We start from the raw sequence: 14,963 nt of genomic DNA on the forward strand, positions 1-14,963 counted from the left end.
GTTGTCTCCCGCTCTCTAATTTGTCTCACATTTACAAATGGCACTGGCTCCCTGTTCCAATCTGCCCCTCATCAGAGGCAGAAATACATTTTCACCAGCCGTTGGGCCAGCAGTAAATCTGTAATGCTGGGTTATTAATAGATAGTAACAGATGTTTACTGATTGTTGATTACCAGTCTTGTTGACCAGCAAAATCTGTTCATAAATGGAAGGGAATTTATAGCAGGGCGAAATATGCATCTCATCCAAGGAAAATGGATGAAAGACTCTTTAAACTAAGAGACGGTCTAAACCTGTCAAGAGCAAACAGACTAAAATGTACACGTTCAAATTAAGTTCTTTTTAATTCATGTTTAGATTTAACAGTTTGGGTAAAATACCTTATTTTAATATCCTTAAAAACTATATTTAACAGGCATCCTATTATGCTAAAGGGCTACTCTTTCAAGCTCAACCTCGCTCTCTTTACCTCTTATTGTAGTGCAGTTAGACAGTACCTTTTTGACCACACAAACATCAGTGGGAAGTGACATGACACATTTCACATGTCACTCTGCAGCAGCAGCAGCAGCTGCTGTCAGGCTGCTGATCCATCTTTTAGCTAGGTCGGCGAGATGAACGACTTCTTATGGAGCGGCTCTGTGAGAAAAGTTCCCATTAATCTATGATCACCCAGTTTCATATATTTCTAAAAGTTTCAAATATGATTTCAAATATAAGAATTCTAACGTCGCACTGTTTTTAACTGCAGTGGAAACGACTTAACATCTAATCAACCTCTGTGTTATTCTTCCATTAACAACCATAGCAATGTTTTCTAGTTTCTCTGCTTCCCCCGACCAACCCCCTTGATTAAAAGAGTAATAATTTATGTGTATAATTTTCTATTTACAGACATTGTGCTGAGAAACTGGGGAGCCACACACAAGTTTCAAACCGTGACAAGTTATAAACTTTAAAGCAGGCAGTAAATAGCTCTGTCACTCTATCCCTAGTGTTATATTACCTGGACACATTTATCTGACGGGCGGTAAATCTCAATCCCCCTTACCCACGAAAAACGGAAGGGGAGACACGAGAAAACAAACTGCACATGGAGGGACAAAAGCAGGTGAATAGTTAATGGAATAAACATGATGTTTTGAATGGGGCATCGGTATTAATGTTGGCTGTAAGTGAAAATGATTTTTTGAAAGACAAGCACGGGCCCTAAAAATTAATTCAATAACGCTTTCCTCAAGCTGAACAGCTCATAACTGCCTGGAAACAGTCTGCATTACTTAATATATAAACATATATATATTTATATATTTATATATATTTTACAGTTGCTTCACCTGCCTGATATCCTTCAGCCCTTTCCTTCAGAAGCTGTCAGAGCCGCCAAGTATAATATATGGCCTCTCCAATGAGAACAGCTGTAGCCACTCTCTCTGCTGCTGCTACCCTGCCCTGCATGAAATAATACATCAAGATTAATTGATTTCCCGTCACACTCTTAGAGAAAAGAAAATTAATTTTCATGTATCTTTTCCCACCAACCCCCAGCATATGAATTTTGTACATGGCATGTAATTTAAGTTTTTAATTATTCATGAGGACTAAAAACATGATAAAGTGTTTTACAGAAGGCCCCAAGGCCGCAGCCAAAAGCTTAATGTGCACTGAGACAACTATAGCAGTCCCAGATGCCTACATAAATAATAAATGTATTTGGATACAACTTTGTACATCTTAGGTCAACCCAACTCTCTCTCTCATGGATTAAGGAGAGTGAATGCCAACTTTTGAATCTGATGAGTCAGAGCAGATCACCAATGATCAACAAATATCAGTGATAGTTGTACTAAAGCTGTGACAGGTATTAGCCTTTTGGCTTCTCTGTATACATCTTGTATACAGAGAAGCTTGTATTGTATTGAAAGAGGAGTGAAAGAAGCCATCTATGTCCACTGTGAGCGACCATCTTTGAACAGAGGCAGTGGTTTACGACACCAACTGTCTGCCATCTATAATCCAGTTCCCTCCCCAGACGCCTTAATGCCCACTCACATTCTGGGCCATCTGACCTCAGGAATTCGCATGATAAGGTGGGGCCAGGTTTCACAATGAACTCACCCGAAACTCTGTCTGATTGGGACCCACACCCAGTTTCACACCTTGGCTCAGGCGATTAGAGGATCATCAGGGGGTCCTTTTGTCCCTCTGTGGGGGGATACTCCCACTAGGTTTAAATCTGGGACTCCCCACCATTTGACCTTAGAACTGAAGAAGCTTCTCGGATGAGAGGTGAAACGTCTTCAAGTAACTTAAAGAAGTCCAGACGCTTTTCTTTGCAAGCTCCTTTGACTACGATATCCTGGATGACTGAGAACCTTCACAGACATATACATCTTGTACTTCACCATATCAGCTGTGTCACCTGTAAGTCTCATTCTGGTTGTGGACCTGTTGAGGAGCTCCCAACACAAACGAACAGGAAGTGGTCCCAGTATCTTAAAGGACACAAATACAGCTGGCTGTACAACAGTTATATTGAATATGCATGCACTTTTATCTGTTGCATTTTGTTTTATACAAGTTATGAGTGTTATATTTTACCCAACTTATTTATTTTGACTGTTAAATGTAACTAATTGCAAATGGAATAAAATATTATTATTTAATATATTAACATTAACAATTTAAATATATATATATATATTCAAATAGGTCATATACTGCATTAAAATACATTAGCAATGTTAAAATAAATAAGAGTAAAGAATAAAGAGTAAATCAAACTGTTATCCTTGGTGTGAGAAGACAACCTGCTGACCATTTTTTCTCTGCCATCTGTTTAAACTCTGTCCAAGTGCATGTCAGTTGCTGATATATGTGTCAGTGGATGATTGAGAAGTATGTCTGCTGTGAGAAGAAAGAACACTGCCTGTCATGGTCCTGGGTCGGTGACCCAGCGCTTTCAGTTTATTATCATTTTCTAGTTTATTATGATGTTGTTGATTATTACTGTTTGAGTTCTATGTGTTATATTCGGTCTGCCTTTGAGTCTGCGTCTGTGTCTCTGTCTGTCTATCGTGTCACCCCGCCTGTTTGTGAAGCTGTCTGTTTAGTTCTGTGTCTTGTTTGGGTCCTCGTGTCTGAGTTTCCTGTTTTATTGTGAAGGTCTCTGTCTGATGTGAGTATGTTCAGTTTACATTTCCCCTGTCCCGTCAGCCCTGATTCCTCCCAGCTGTGTTGCCCTCCTGTGTGCCATTTCCTGATTACCTGGTGTGTGTATTTATAGTTGGTGTCTGCCTGTGTTTCTCGTCGCGTCGTCTGTGTTCATTTGTGTATCTGCTCCGCGTCTCTCTGCCCCTCGCTCCACGTCCTCCTTTTGTATTAGCTTTTCCAGTTTAGGTTTATGTTCAGTTCTGCCCACACCTTGGTTATTTGTGCACTGTAAATAAAACCCACTTGCACCTCCGCCACTGTCTGCTTTTGGATCCTCCTTCCTCACCTCCACACGACTGCCGCCCCAGCCGTGACAGTACGACGCGACCACAAGATGGATCCAGCAGCTTTGTCCGGGGAGAGCGACCTCACACGCGCCCTACGCCTGGTGGACTGGGTAACCCACACCTCCAATGCACGAGCGAAGGTTGTGGGGATAAATGCCATTGAGGCTATCCTGGCCGGAAATTCCTATCTCCACCAGGTCCGGGGATTTACTGACTTAATCGCTGATCTGCATAAAGCCCGGGAAGCGGTGCAAGCTTCGGAAGATTCTGCCCCGCAACAACGGACAACGACCGCCACAAAGCAGCCGTCTCAGATTCACCCACCGGAGGTTTCACGGCCCGACCCCCCAGGGGTTTTTCCCTGCCTGTCGGAGCCGTCAGCGGTGGGAAGGAAACATTCGCGCCACCGGCGCTTCACCCCACAGCCGGATTCAGGGACCCCTGTGCGACCAGCTGTGGTGAGTTTTAAGGACGCTGGTGCTTCTGGGACTGTGTTTTCTGGGGCTGTTCATGGGGAGAGTAGAGACAGTTCACGGCGCTTACCTACCTTCGTGGTAACTGACCTCTCACAAGTTGGCATTTTCAAAACATCCAAAACAGTAACTGACTGGGTTTCATCCACTCCACTACCAACTCCAGTCTCACCTCAAACAGTACATCAGCCTTTAGCCAGTTCATTAGCCCAGCCTGCATCTATTCCATTAGCCCGGTCACCCGCTCCCTCCATACTGGAGGCTGTGTCTGTGCCACCCATTTTGAATCCCGTTCCTAGCACCCATTTTAAGCGGAGAGACAAACCCAATAAAACCACTCTAGTTTCTCAGAAACTGGCTAATCTAGAGACTGTTATTCGCCCCAGGGCCTCCCCAGAGGCTGGGTTTCGGCCCCCAGCAGACTTTGGACCCCTGGAGGCTAAGAACCCAGCTGAGGACTGCACCCGGCTGTCGCTGCCTGAGCAGGGTCGGTGCTCCGCGCAGCTGCAGTCTGTTCTGTGCCCGCCAGAGGTCCCCGCACCTACTGGATCTGTTCTGTGCCCGCCAGAGGCCTGTGTGCCTGCTGGTTCTGTTCTGTCTCTGCCAGAGGTCTCCGCACCTGCTGGTTCTGTTCTGCGCCTGCCAGAGGTCCCCGCACCTGCTGGTTCTGTTCTGCGCCCGCCAGAGGTCCCCGCACCTGCTGGTTCTGTTCTGTCCCTGCCAGAGGCCTGTGTGCCTGCTGGTTCTGTTCTGCGCCCGCCAGAGGTCCCCGCACCTGCTGGTTCTGTTCTGTCTCTGCCAGAGGTCTCCGCACCTGCTGGTTCTGTTCTGTCCCTGCCAGGGGTCCCCACACCTGCTGGTTCTGTTCTGTCCCTGCCAGGGGTCCCCGCACCTGCTGGTTCTGTTCTGTCTCTGCCAGGGGTCCCCGCACCTGCTGGTTCTGTTCTGTCTCTGCCAGAGGTCCCCGCACCTGCTGGTTCTGTCCTGTGTGTGCCAGGGGCTCCAGTGCCCACTGGTTCTGAGACTGTTTTCGCTGGGGGGCCCGAGGAGCCCGTCCAGCCCCAAGACTCGTCAGCTGGAGGGCCCGAGGAGCCCGTCCAGTCCCAAGACTCGTCAGCTGGAGGGCCCGAGGAGCCCGTCCAGCCCCAAGACTCGTCAGCTGGAGGTTCAGGAGAACCTAGCCAGCTTCCTGCTTCGCCAGCTGGAGGGCCCGAGGAGCCCGTCCGGCCTCCTGCTTCGCCAGCTGGGGGGCCCGAGGAGCCCGTCCGGCCTCCTGCTTCGCCAGCTGGGGGGCCCGAGGAGCCCGTCCGGCCTCCTGCTTCGCCAGCTGGGGGGCCCGAGGAGCCCGTCCGGCCTCCTGCTTCGCCAGCTGGGGGCCCGAGGAGCCCGTCCGGCCTCCTGCTTCGCCAGCTGGGGGGCCCGAGGAGCCCGTCCGGCCTCCTGCTTCGCCAGCTGGGGGGCCCGAGGAGCCCGTCCGGCCTCCTGCTTCGCCAGCTGGGGGGCCCGAGGAGCCCGTCCGGCCTCCTGCTTTGCCAGCTGGGGGGCCCGAGGAGCCCGTCCAGCCACCAGCTGCTCCACCAGCGGCCGCATCCACGCCTGCAGCAGCAGCCGCATCCACCGTTTCGTCCACGCCGCCGCCTGCTGCAGCGCCTCCGTCTCCGGCTTCCACGCTGCCGCCAGCTGCAGCCTCGGAGTCTCCACCCACGCCAGCTGCAGCCTCGGAGTCTCCACCACCATCATCCACGCCGTCGCCTGGTCCGGCTTCACCACCATCAACTTCGCCGTCGCCTGGTCCGGCTTCACCACCATCAACTTCGCCGTCGCCTGGTCTGGCTTCACCACCATCAACTTCGCCGTCGCCTGGTCCGGCCTCTGCCTCATCTGCTTCGTCTGGTCCTGGTCCAGCTCCGCCTTCGTCTGGTCCAGCTCCGCCTTCGTCTTCGTCTGGTCCTGGTCCAGCTCCACCTTCGTCTGGTCCAGCTCCAGCTCCGCCTTCGTCTGGTCCTGCCTCAGCTCCGCCTTCGCCTTTGTCTGGTCCGGTCTCAGATCCGCCTTCGCCTTTGTCTGGTCCGGTCTCAGCTCCACCCACGCTGTCGCCTGGTCCAGCTTCAGGGTCTCCACCCACGCTGTCGCCTGGTCCAGCTTCAGGGTCTCCACCCACGCCGTCGCCTGGTCCAGCTTCAGGGTCTCCACCCACGCCGTCGCCTGGTCCAGCTTCAGGGTCTCCACCCACGCCGTCGCCTGGTCCAGCTTCAGGGTCTCCACCCACGCCGTCGCCTGGTCCAGCGTCAGGGTCTCCACCCACGCCGTCGCCTGGTCCAGCGTCAGGGTCTCCACCCACGCCGTCGCCTGGTCCAGCGTCAGGGTCTCCACCCACGCCGTCGCCTGGTCCAGCGTCAGGGTCTCCACCCACGCCGTCGCCTGGTCCAGCGTCAGGGTCTCCACCCACGCCGTCGCCTGGTCCAGCGTCAGGGTCTCCACCCACGCCGTCGCCTGGTCCAGCGTCAGGGTCTCCACCCACGCCGTCGCCTGGTCCAGCCTCTGCCTCAGCTTCCGTCTCGTCTGGTCCAGCCTCTGCCTCAGCTTCCGTCTCGTCTGGTGCTGCGAAGGCCACGCAGCCTTCAGGTCCCCAACTGCCGCCTCAACACCGTCGGTCATCTGCCAGGCCGCATGTTGGGCATCTTCGTCACCGTGGCCGGCCTCTGGACTTGCTTTCACGCCGCCGTCACCGTCCGCACGGTCGGCAGCTTTGTCACCGTGGCCGGCCCCCAGAACTGCTTCCTCGTCGCCGTCCGCACGGTCGGCCCCCAGAACTGCTTCCTCGCCGCCGTCGCCGTCTGCGTGGCCGGCCTCCGGACCTGCCCCACTGCCACTGCCATTCGCATGGTCGGCCTCCGGAACTGAACTGTTTTGGCCTCCTGCGCTGTCGGCCCCCTACACTTGGCCATCTGGGCCTTTTGGTCTCTGTCCCTCCGTCCTGGACCCCCTCCACCCGCCCTGGTCGGGTTGTTTTCTGTTTTGTTTTGGTCGGTTTTTGTGTTTCTGCTGGGCTGTCTGGAGCCAGCCCTTGAGGGGGGGGGGGTACTGTCATGGTCCTGGGTCGGTGACCCAGCGCTTTCAGTTTATTATCATTTTCTAGTTTATTATGATGTTGTTGATTATTACTGTTTGAGTTCTATGTGTTATATTCGGTCTGCCTTTGAGTCTGCGTCTGTGTCTCTGTCTGTCTATCGTGTCACCCCGCCTGTTTGTGAAGCTGTCTGTTTAGTTCTGTGTCTTGTTTGGTTCCTCGTGTCTGAGTTTCCTGTTTTATTGTGAAGGTCTCTGTCTGATGTGAGTATGTTTAGTTTACATTTCCCCTGTCCCGTCAGCCCTGATTCCTCCCAGCTGTGTTGCCCTCCTGTGTGCCATTTCCTGATTACCTGGTGTGTGTATTTATAGTTGGTGTCTGCCTGTGTTTCTCGTCGCGTCGTCTGTGTTCATTTGTGTATCTGCTCCGCGTCTCTCTGCCCCTCGCTCCATGTCCTCCTTTTGTATTAGCTTTTCCAGTTTAGGTTTATGTTCAGTTCTGCCCACACCTTGGTTGTTTGTGCACTGTAAATAAAACCCACTTGCACCTCCGCCACTGTCTGCTTTTGGATCCTCCTTCCTCACCTCCACACGACTGCCGCCCCAGCCGTGACACTGCCTGCATCCACCGGCTTTACATGCAGGCCAAAGGAGGATGCCATGCCACTGACGAGGAGGCAGCTTGCTGGGGTGAGTGGCAGGCGAGGCTGCAGGCTGATGTGAATGCTATACTCTGATCCCTCATAATATGGGAGACAGCAACAAGGATGAGCATGAGGAAATTACATTAACTGAAAATAATAGCTCCTTCGCATGCATCTCATGCAAGTGCGAGTCATTGCTGATACCAAGCATTTACCATATAGACACCATTATTATTTTTTATTTTTTTTAAAGTGCAGACTGGTGAATGAAATCATCAGCGCCGATGATTACTTACATATAGCAACAGGAATAAAATGTGTTTCAGACTTTAAGTGTTTCAACATTTCTTAATCCCTTATTGAGACACCACACAGCCTGTGGTGGATGTGGGATTCATTAACTTATCAAAAAAACCCAAAAAACAAATATGAGTTGTCAAAAAAAGAAAATTAGTAGTAAAATTTGTTCTTTCCAAAGGAAACTCGAAGGACGATTTGAATCCACTTGTTTGTGCTGGTATGAATTATTAAAAGAATATTACAATACAAACAGTTAAGTTTTAGTTAACTATAATAACCTTGGTAATTACGTATAATTAAGTGCCGACGATTTCATTCTCCAACTTCTGATTTTTTCAGGCGTCATTATGCTTTCCATTACATTTATTAATGCTACAGTCACACTGAGGAAAAACTGTAGTTTAAGACGAGAGCACGAGGAAAATTATTGCAACCATGTGCAATGAACTTGGAATCTCTTAGTCTTTAATTGGTTGCTTCAAATACAGGGACATGGTCTGCAGTCACCCACAGTCAGTCGCTATCTTCAAAGCAACTTTGATACATCAAGACAGCAAAAAAACAGCATTAAGACGGAGCCAATGTGACATCATTTTGTGATTGAATGGGGTCATCTGCATTATTGGGTGCAAGTTCACATGAACTTATAAGAGAGATTACAAGAGATAAGAAACAGAAATTCAGAAATTTCTGCACAAACAGTGACATAATTGTTACAAAACAACAAAGGCACTCAGCAGTCTTTCTTACATCTAGGAATAAAACTAGAATTCAACCAGTTGTCAACCACCATGCAAATCGCAGATGACTTTTGCTCATCGATGCAGATTGATTTCAACATGTTGGCAGTCTGTCGGCATTTATAAATCAGACAGCAAACAGACCTTTGCCAGTCTGTCTGAGAGTGATTGCAGTCAGCCTCAGTTGGACCACAAGTGTTTGGAGAAAGGTTGCCTGGTTGACCAGACGTTGAGGAGTGGTCACAGAAACGAATACAAAAAAAATTCAAAGCAATCAACGGGTAACCGCAGTGTTTTTCTAGTGACAAGAAGGTTGCCATCCTATTTTTAATCTACTATGACTGAGCCATAAATATGTTATACTGGAGCATGTCTGCCTTTTTTTATTGAAGTGTATACTAACTGGAAAAATGATCCTTTGCAACACCTACCTGTAGTTTCTTATCACTTTAACACACTTTTGTGATTCTATGCACTGAATAAAACACCCATTAAGATCGCGCACATTTTCTAAAAGCTCACAAGAACAAAGGAATGATTAACGTATTAGGTGAAACCACCCCCTGCAGCCCTTGGATTTGTCTTGGCTGATAGTAAGTGTAGTTTAATTATAAGGTGAGATGTTTGTGTACAGATGTGTGATATCACACGTATATTTGGGCGTGTGAGCATGTGTATGTGTGTGTTCATCTTCTGGATGCTCTTAATGTGGTACTAGTTAAATTAGGTTGTCTAGCAAAAGGTTATAATTATGGCTGCGGAGCCTAATTAGCGTTTACTATATTACAACAACAAAGGCCGCAAAAAAATCACAATTCAATGCTAAACTATCAGGCTGGCTTGCTGTACAATAAGAATTAATATAAGCACACTGCAATGAGCCAATCTTGCACTCCTGCTGAGCGTGTTAAATCATTTTTCACTCCTTCCAGATTGTTCCCATCAACAACTATTCCCAGGAACCCTAATAAGCCCATATCCTCATTAATACCATAAAGCCTAAATGATATGCAATCTCAAAACATGCTTTAGCAAATTAATAGGCCACTGACCCCATAGATACTGCTATGGAATTTTTCCACATGGGACATGAGGGTGTATATTGTTGGGTGTCAACAGTGGCACAATCAGGAGTGATGAAAAAACTTTGGGAATGCTCATTCTGCAAAATGATGTATATTTCACATAATTTCACATTCTGTCTCGAACCAGGAGGATGATCTGGATGTTTCTGCACCAAAGCTGCAAATTCTAAATCGCACACACATCTCCAACCCGACAGCACACAGCGCACGGATAATCTATACTATTACCGCAGTTTCAAGGTGGCGACCTAAGATTAGTGCCACCAATTCAGTATCTGATCAAATGTCAAATATGGTCACAATCTCACCCTGTGTTCCTGTTTTAAGGCTTTGAATAATGACCAGAAAAGTGGTTTTATTATGCCGCAGTGAGTTTGACCTTTGACCTTTTGGATACAAACTGTCATGACATCATTATTATTGCTTATTTAAAAAAAGCAACATTTTCTTATGACCAGGATGTGAATTCTGGAGTTTAAAACACAACCTTTATTCACCAAATTATATCCAATTCCTAGTTAAGCTCCACCCGAGAAACGTAGTGTGTCCTCAAGACTCTTAAACATAAAGCTGGAGTTTCCTTGTGAGCACGCCTTTAGAAAAACGAACAAAACGGAAATTAAGACTATTTTGCAAAGAAACGATGATTTTGCTGATGTAAATTTACCTCAATGTATCGACAAGTTTTAAATTATAGCTACCATAAACTATCTCACTTTAATTTCTCCTTTTTTCTACAAATAACTTACAGCGTGCCCTTTTGCACCTCCCTGTGCACCTCCTACACGCGGTAAATCTTCCTACAAAACCAGTGAAATACCACTGCCTAGGCAATATACACTGAATATGAAGAACGAACTGCTCTGAATTTCGATCACTGTCAGGAAACAACTGTCAACCTTCCTCCTTTTAACCTATGTAAGATGGCTAACTTGTCTAATTAAATCGCATCTAGGCAATAAATTCATACTAATAACCAGATGCACAGGGACCATCTGTTCTGAAATGGCAATACACACAGATGTGATCTGAAAATCAAGGGGGAACATGGATAATGTTTGATATGGATGGATTGCTACATATATGTGGATATGGAAGATAACGATTGATGGAAGAATGCAGATATTGACAGATGACATTTATAACAAATAAAAATTTCCATTTGGCCCTTCAGCACATGGCATTTATTGCAGCCGACTGATATATTATTTACTTTCTTTGACATCTGGAGTTAATGTTCCTTATCGTAGTAACAAAAACAATTTAGAAAGGCAACTTCCACAAGTCAAACTATTTCATTTCCCAGGCTCCTCTCTGCTATCTGTCTCCATTGAAATATTCTCTATTTATTCTGGAAAACTTAAACAACTGCTGTTATGTCCGCCTAGAGCTGGCATAAGCCAGAGTAGCAGATTCATCATTATAATACTTAGCACTGAGGGAGAAAAAATGCAGAGCTGCACTATATCGCAAGCATGATTTAGACCCCACGGAGGCCACAGGAATTCAGGCTGTCAGAGTCTGAAGTAAATTCAGTTCCTGCAAATAAATTGGGGTGTCCAATGCTTGCACATGGTATCCGGTTCTGTAAACCAAAGGGAGGATCCTAAACTACAGTTGTGTTCTGGTGTATTATTGAGTGTGTCTGGCACAAAAAAAGTGAACAAATGTGGCCATGTCTTCCCTCTGTGCTAGATTACAACAGAAATATGTCAAGATAAGCTACAAAAAACCCAACAACAACAAAAACACAACACCTGTCATCTTTCTCATTTGTAACAATCATTTGGAAAGTTTGTAACAAGCGTTCACATCACCACAATGACATCTACTCACTTAGCTCAATCTAAACTGAGAACTACTGAAAAGAACTACCTGGTTGCTGAGCAACAAAAAGCAAATGGCTGCTTCCCCGTGTTATGATGGCGAGGTTTCATGAAATATGTGGTGTTGTCAAGTCAGTTAACTACAGATATTGACATTGTAAGGATATGTGTATGAAAAAGCAGGGATAGTACTGAGCTTGCTAACATTGTTATAAACCCACAGTTTTATGATTCATCATCTGCAGCAAGTCCAAGGGCTAGAACATAAAACTGTTCAGGTCTAAGAGGTCCAGAGACTTACACAGAGGTTATACTGCAATCTACAAGCCTGACTGAATCACTGAGCACAAGGTCACAAGACTGATACCACAGTTAATAGCAATATTAAAAACAACCAAGGGTATTATTCCCGAGTCATACATTGTAATTTCAGTAGACTTAGCCTGCAGGAACTACATTTTCCTTTAGATAAAGCAATGTAATTACTATTACATTACATTTTAAAGTGACAAGGGGTTTACAAATAAAGAGCAACTAAAGAATTAACTTCAACTGACTTTTTGGAAAAGCTGTAAAGGAAAAGGAGTGCATTGGTAAAATTTTGCAATCAGAGAGGAAAGCAAATAAACTTGATTTCTTGTGGGACTTGCTGCTTAGTTACCAAACCTCTTTTTTTATGAATTTAAGGAATACTTGATAACCATATTTCTGTTTAAATAATACTGCAATAAACGAATCCAATTATCTCCTGTCTTGAAGTATCATCCTCAAAGGAGAAAGAGAAGTCTAACTTATATACACATGTAGCACATGCATGTTATTCAGTGATGATATGAAATACAAGCAATGACCAGCAAAGGCAAGATCAGTACAAACAAACAGCATTTTTTCATTTAAAGTTTTTGGTTTAAAACCATATAATGAATGTCAAGTTTTTACTGTAGCATCACATGGCACTGTGTTGTCATGTCATGCCATAACAATTGCTCTATTTTTGTTCCATTATGGTTGTAGTTTGTTTGCTTACTTTGGCAACACTGTGACACTATGAGTGCAGCGGGCGGCTGGTTTGTCACTCTGTTAATGCGAAAAGGTGTGTCCAGGCAGATGCTTTATTAAAATATTGAGATACACAGTCAGACGCAAACTATCCTGGTGTTCACCCTCAAGTGCGAGTTACCTATTACAACAGTATTACCGCAGTAATGTTTTAACCTTGACCATGTAAAACAGGAGTAAATGGTGTTTAGACATGACCAATTACATAGATCAACAAGAAGGAACGGGAAATAAAAACTTGCATCTGATGAAACCCAGTTACCATCTGCAGTTGAAGTAAATAAAGTCCCACTCACTATTTATTGAAATGCATTGCTCAACCTAAATATTGCAGGTGCCCAGTGCATGTTATTGTACATAACTTGAATTTACAAGCTGGTTTGCATGGACTGGCGTGGAGAAGAGCTGTAAACTAAACTTATATTTATACCTTAGAGGTTTGCAGTGAGACAAACATGCCGACATCAAAGGTTAAGAAATACACTGCATAAATACAGGCTGTTAAAAGATCGCAAATCAATAGTTACGTAAAGAATAACAGAACGGAATGATTAAACTAAGTGGACACTGAGCTCATAATATATGTAGAAGGAGGATTTAACATACTGGCTTAAGTAAAACATTTCAAGATGAGGGCATATGGAAATAATAATACTTCTTTTCCCACCATATATTTCCATCATCTCATTATGATGATTTACAGTGCAAACAAATAGCTTCTATACCCTCCCCTTCGCTTTGGTCCCTTAAAAAAAAAAAGAAAAGAAAATTTGAAAAATGTAAGACTGCAAGCTAGCCTGCTTCTCACTACGAGCCGACACAGGCATTTATAACCTTAAAAATGACTTCTGGGTACCAGGTATCCAATTATTCCTTACCCAGGAAGCAGTGCTAAATGGAGCACTGCAATGATTTACTCGGAACCTCTCCTTTTATTAAAACACTTTGTCTTATTGTTTTATTGATTTACAATCCGTCCTACTTTTTTGGCATCTGAAAACAATCAAGGCACAGGGCAGCAGAATGTTTGGACATTAATCGTTAAAAGACAGTGTTTTATTCCTGGCCTGGGGTTTGCTGCACCAGCTGCTGTGCATTCTGGTAAGAGGCAGTGATTTATGACCCGGCAGCAATAACGATGAGGCGTGCTCATTAACATATCGACAGGCTCCAAGATGGATCATCAGCATTGATTATTTCATGGCCTGTTGATGCCCATTTGTTAGAAAAGAGAGAGAAAGGGGGGAGTGGGGAAGTAAAGAGGGGGGAAAAAAAGGAGGAGGGAACGGATGGGCTGGTTTAGAAGGTGTAAGGATTTCTCGCTTGAATCCGTGCAGCACAAGGGAGAAAGACAAAACCCTGACTCCTTCAATCACCACAGCCATCACTCTACTGTCAGAGAGAGAAATCAATGATTGACAGCATTTAACCAGTCCTCAGCACTTGGCAGATCCATACAGAAGAAAGGTACTCGGTAGGGAGGGCCATACAGATCTGTCTATACATATGCTGTAAAACATTACTTCACAGTGAGAATTACAATATCAATCAGTCAATGCCATTCTCTATTCAAATGGGGAGGGCGCTTACAGTCAGTGTCATCTGTGTTCAGTATATTGACTGATGAATTAAAGTCCTACTGGGGCAAGTAAAAATAATGACTTTTCATCAAGCGATGTAAGCAACAGTTATATAAATAGATGTGGACAAGAACATATAATAAATTACAACAAGTCTCATCCCAGGTTGCATTAAATTTAATTTGTGTTTACCATGAAAAATCTAAGAACTTTAGATGAATAATTTTTGATGAATTGGATGGTGGCATATACAGCTGAAAATCAAATAACTTCACGCTTCACAATGGAGCAATGTGAGCAGGTTATATGCACCTCTCAAAAACCTGCATTAGCAGCTATTTTTAATTAATTATTCATGCGAGTTAGAAAGTATGGAACGCCAGGACTGCCATAATGAATTAATTAAATACACCATTAAATAATTAATTAAATGTGTCAATAATTAATTAAAATGGGAAATAATTAATTAAATAAATAGTTATGACACATGTAATTAATTAATTATTGACACATTTAATTAATTATTTATGTATTTCACATTTTAATTAATTATTGACACATTTAATTAATTATTGACACATTTAATTAATTATTTATTGACACATTTAATTAATTATTTATGTATTTCACATTTTAATTAATTATTGACACATTTAATTAATTATTTAATGATATATTTATTTATTT

At 44.9% G+C, this 14,963-nt stretch overlaps 1 protein-coding gene and 1 long non-coding RNA gene across 2 annotated transcripts in view; both read right to left on the reverse strand.

Moving 5' to 3' along the window:
- lrmda (leucine rich melanocyte differentiation associated) overlaps positions 1 to 14,963 on the reverse strand; it is a 217,917-nt gene that overhangs the window by 133,608 nt on the left and 69,346 nt on the right. The window lies entirely within an intron of this gene.
- LOC146505472 (uncharacterized) lies at positions 1,459 to 14,642 on the reverse strand. The gene is made up of 3 exons (XR_014877784.1): positions 7,662 to 14,642; positions 2,382 to 2,929; positions 1,459 to 1,879 (listed from the first exon to the last, which is right to left on the reverse strand). It is a non-coding gene; the product is annotated as an uncharacterized LOC146505472 (long non-coding RNA).

Source organism: Neolamprologus multifasciatus, chromosome 13 (assembly GCF_963576455.1).
Source record: "Neolamprologus multifasciatus chromosome 13, fNeoMul1.2, whole genome shotgun sequence".
Lineage (NCBI taxonomy): Eukaryota > Metazoa > Chordata > Actinopteri > Cichliformes > Cichlidae > Neolamprologus > Neolamprologus multifasciatus.